This window comes from Chinchilla lanigera, unplaced genomic scaffold (assembly GCF_000276665.1).
Source record: "Chinchilla lanigera isolate Chin_1 unplaced genomic scaffold, ChiLan1.0 scaffold00006, whole genome shotgun sequence".
NCBI lineage: Eukaryota > Metazoa > Chordata > Mammalia > Rodentia > Chinchillidae > Chinchilla > Chinchilla lanigera.
The window spans coordinates 39,555,605-39,560,824 of NW_004955407.1; positions in this window are offsets into that span (position 1 = coordinate 39,555,605).

Consider the following 5,220-nt stretch of genomic DNA (forward strand, 5'->3'; position numbering starts at 1 on the left):
GGTGGCAGTGGCTTCAAGAGGGAGTGCGCACTGGAGCAGTCCCTTATGCCTGCTAGCTAACGACTGCCACCGCTGAGGACGTTTCCCTCGGGGCACCTGCGTGTCACACACAGCCTATTCTTGCTCCAAGCAGATGGCACGCCTGAGGAAAGGTGAGCAGCCAGTGGCCCGGCCACATCACCAGGGGCCATCTCGTTGTTACGCAGAAAATGCACTTCAGACCCAAATCTCACTGCCCCCAGCAGGTGTAGAGTATTCGCTTACCCTATCTTCCCAACCTGGCAGGAGAAAACAGGGTCAAATCAAAGTGGTACATCAGACTCAGAAAGGCGCCCTTCACACGACCCAACAGTGCAGCTCAGAAGTCATAGCCATGACTGAGGTCCAGCTGGCCCCGGGACCTCCCCCGGGGCTGGCAGAAGCTGGATTCCCAGACACCCTCTCCAGCTTTTCCGAGACTTAAAGTAGGAAATTATAGACAGAACCAGCTCAGGGAGAGGGGAATAAACTGCAGAACATCAGCATGCAGTGCTACCCAGGTGGAGAAATGCTCACTGCAGGGATCTTCCCACAGCTTTAGAAAAGCAAATTCTTAATGCGAGGTCCAAACGGGCTTATGCCGTTCCAACTCCACGGAGATGTCCGCTCTGCAGGGTTGCATGAAGGTTGGAGATCCAAGAAGGACCCAGGAAAGGGAAGGGAAGGGAAGGGAAGGGAAGGGAAGGGAAGGGAAGGGAAGGGAAGGGAAGCATTTTGAGGGGTGGCAGGATCATAGGTGACTTTATCTCAGCAGCCACCCTGTTATATTTCTAAGTGTCATATCAAATCACTTCCAGCCCATGAGGCTTTGGCTGGGGATGGCTTGGTGTGGGCAGCTGAAGCTCAGTTAGTACAAGATGAGGAAAGTCTCGTTAGCATTCTTGAGAAAACATCTGTCTGGGTAACGTGGACCAGCTCGGCTCCTGGGCTCAGGGGAGGACGGCTTATCCCAGGGACAAGCTACCTAGCGCTGCGGGGCGTTGCTATGTCCCTGGCTCCCTGTAGGCAAGTCTCCCGAAAGATTAACTGCTGTGTTGGCATGGCTAACAGCCAGGTGCCCAAGCCGTTACAAGACCATAAAAAGAGGCTCAAAATCAGCACGGGTTTGGGAGTCTGACACAGCGGGTTTCCCCAGAAGACGGCAGGCTTTATAGAAAATCCGGGCTCTCCACGGATGAGCATAAACTGTGCTGCAATGTGGGGTTATGAGACAGTTTTAATAAGAAAAATATAACCAGGAGATACAGGGCGGGTAAGAGGGGAGGGAGAGAGGATGTAAAAAGAATTGGGGTGCGTTTTGTATGTGCACCAACTCCTCTGCAGGCGTGCACTAATCAAAATAAAAATTTTTGAAGAATAGATTTTAAAATGATAACAGCCAAGAAAATCTGTTTGATTGGCACTAAAAGAATAACTAGAGAATAATTACCTGTAATTTAAGTAAACTCAGAATATAAAAATGCAAGGTGAGTCTGTGCCGTGATACTGCATTTTTCATTTCTCAGAGCTTTCACTACTGTAACACACAAATGCTAATGAAAGCCCAGTATGCAGAAAGTGAAGTCAGGGGCGATATTATACTTTAAAACCTTAATTTCCCAGTGAAATCGCATAGTTTGCCCCAATTGTCTCCCAGGGAAGGTGCACCATGGTGTGGGGTGAACCCAGCCTCCCCTCCTCCTGCTCCACCGCCTATCTGGACTTGACCTTGAGGAGCCCATGTCCATGGGCCCCAGGAGAGGCCAGCGTGTAGCCCCCTGGCCATGCAGAGCTTTGTAGTGATTTGGAATTGTCCAGAATTGTCACTCTAATGTGCTTTCTCTTCTACTGAACTCCTGTAATTACAGGAAAACCCCAAAAGTTAGAAGTCTCTTCCTAGCTGGGTCTCTCCACTGACCTCTCTTCCATTCAAGCACAGTAAAAGGTGTGGGGGGTGTGGGGGTGTAAGTGCATACGTACGTGTATGTATCTTAGTCCGCAGTGAGGCATTTTCCTCTGGTTATTAATTTTGCAGATTTTTCTGTGTGGCCTCCCTGGGGATTTTCCACTTTTGCCTTTTCACATAAACACTCACAAGTGGAAGCAGCCGCTCCCCGTCCTCCAGCAGGGACAGCAGCCTCCAATAAATTGTGTCCAGCACTGCCAGGCTGTGTCCAGCCATCAGAGAGACCGAAGTCACTCTCCAGGGGCAGGGCTTCCAGCAGAAAGCCCAGCATTGGCCCAACACAGTGTTCAAGAGCCTGGAAAGAGGCAACACACAGTGTGCGGTGCCAGGACAAGGGACACACACACACACACACACACACATGCGCACACATGCGCACACATGCAAGCGCCTCATACTGTCCCCAGACAGCGTTCTCAGAAGATCCTAAGTCCACCCTACCCTAAGCTTCGGGCTCAATGGCTCCTATTGCAAAGAAGAGTTTTCAGGACACTTCCGTAAGCAGCATAAAGGGATTTATTAGCCAGAAACTTAAAGTATACACTCAAAGAAATAGAAAGAGAGGGGTACCTTATGATTAGGAGCCAGGTATATTTATGGACCTTGGGGTGTCTTCAGGATGAGCATCTGGGGTGTGTGTCCTTCTGTCCGTCAGGTCACCCACCAGGCAGCCGTGTCACCGTGCAAACCATTTCCCTGTGTGTGAGGTTGAGATACGCTGCTCCTGTTGCTGCTTCTGGGAGGCCGGAGTCTGTGGGAGGAAGTGTCATTTATGGGGTCGTTTACAGAGCCCAAGTCACAGACTCACTGCATCTTCAAGACCCTCAGGAAGTTTTCTTTTTAAGTGAGATTCCTGGAAGGGAAAAGGATTTGAGTCCATTTTGTGTGCTGAAGCTGTAATTTTTCCCAAAAGCATAATTTCAAATTTCTGATTTTCCTACTTTTTTTTTTTTTTTTTTGGTTTTTCTCCAGTACCGGGAACCAAACTCATGACCTTGCGCTTGCCAGGCAGGCACTTTGCCGCTGAGCTAAATCCCCAGCCCCTAAATTTCTGATTTTCCTTGTCTCCTTTTTACCTCTATTTTTCTACCCAATCTCAACAGAAGTTCACTCATGCCGAGCCAAGCTCACACTTGGCTTGACACACTCTCACATTGTGAATTGCTCCTTCCAGAACCTTCCCCCTTGGCAGCCACCACCCCGAGACGGAGTGGGAGAGAGGGACATTGCCCTCTGGCATGGCCTGGTCTAAGGTGGAGGCCAAGGACTGGAGATGGGATGATGGACAGGGAGAGGCAGGTGGCAGAAACTCGGCTCCCACAGAGCTGTCCTGGCAGAAGTGGGAATGCCCAGAGACACTTCCATCTACATCCCAGCGGCAGGGGCACGAAGCAACCTGGGCTTCAGGCATCAGGACAGGCTCTTCTTCCCCACTGGGAGCCTGTTGTCATGTTCTGCTCATAGTCAGTCAGTGTGTATTTTAGTCATTTTCCCATCACTGAGGCAAAATACTTGACACCATACCTCGAAGAAGGAGACATTTACTTTGGCTCACGGTTGCAGAAGGTTCAGTTCATGGTCAGCTGGCTCCAAGGTGAGATTTGGCATGGTAGAAAGGCATACAGGAGGAAAGTTGCTCACCCCACAGCTCTCAGAAGCAGAGAAAAAGGACAGAGCAAGGATACCAACACAGCCTTCCAGGTCATCCCCCAGGGGCCTACCTCCTCTGACCAGGACCCACCTCCCAGCAGCACACTCAGCCAGGAGCTCATCCATGGACAAGCCCAGCAATGAACATGGCACCCCATCACCTTCCATGAGCCCCACCTCTCAACATGGAGATTTGGGGGACTTTCTAGATCTAAACCATGACAGCAGGGGTGATGCAAGTGAGAGTAGGGAGGAACTCTCCTCTCTGGGGCTCAGTGAGGCTGGTTCCTGGGAGAATCAGCTAGAGAGGAGACTCATAAAATTGAATACAGTTTAGACTGGAAGAGGCCTGACTGATCTGGGCCAGCTCCAACCCAATCCAGGCAGTTCTGTGACACTTGCAGTTAATTCAAAGGGGTCCCTTGGGACATGGGTTTGGACCCTCTGACTTAGGCCTCATCACAGTCTGGAGTTTCTATTTGTAATCCCAGGGAAGAGTGATTGAAATTCTAGTGAGTGAATTCCAGTCCACCACTGCCATTGCCACCCACGGAGAGAACAAAGAGACAAAGACGTATCTGCAGTTGTGGAGAGCCCAGGAGGTCCTAAGTCCAGTCAGAAAAATGGCTAACGGGATCAAAGGCCACGACCCAGGGCTGAGCTGGGTTTTCTTAATTCGTAAAGGGGAGTGGCTGGGGTTGAGTGACTGTGAGAATGGCGGGAAGTTTGTGAGTACTGTGAGCTGGGCTAGGTAGAGGCACAATAGCACCTCTGCAATATGCAGAGAGGTCTGCAGAAGATCCAGTAACAAGCAGCCTCTAGGTTTGGAGGAACCTGCATAACACAGTTTGAGGAAGTCTCTTGTGTTTTGGGGCGGCTGCTGCAGCTCTGATATCTGAGTTTTCTTGCCCTGGGACCTCACCGCCTCTTCAGGCTCAGTCTCAGCCAAGAGCAAGGTGTCTCTCCGCCTAGCTCATGCTTAGTGGCAGGGAGCTGCAGGCGGGTCATCACTGACCTGTCACGTTGCTTCAAAGGCTACACATCAGCACCTCAGCTAGACCCATTTGCACTGCTGAAAGCCAGTGGAGGGAGTAAAGCATCTTCTTAGCCAGCTCTGTGCATATGAGTGCGCAGAAGTAGGACAAGGGTGAGTCAACGTGGAGACATTGTCTTTCAGGGGAGCTCTTCCGGGGGTCCTGCACACTGTAGGCTCCCAGCCTCACCCCAAACTTACTCGAGCTGCTGGAAGGATGACCCCAGGCTTGGGGTCACCGTGTTGAAGACAGAGGTCCAAGGACTTATCACTTGGTCCTGCAAAGACCAGAGGACTCAATCCCACATGGGGAGCAGCCCCTTTTCAAATAATTGTGCACAGCTGGGGGCACACCGTGAGCATTTGGTACACACACGCGCGATGTTTGATGATCACGACAGGGCGGGTAGCATTCCCACCTCCTTACAAACTCTGCTCTCAGCACAGAAAACCTCTGCACGGAGGTGGACAGGAGAAGACAAGAAGGAAAGAACAGGTGTGTCTTCCAACAATGCTTGCGCTGGGTCTCATAGAGGCAGGGCCTAGAGGAGGC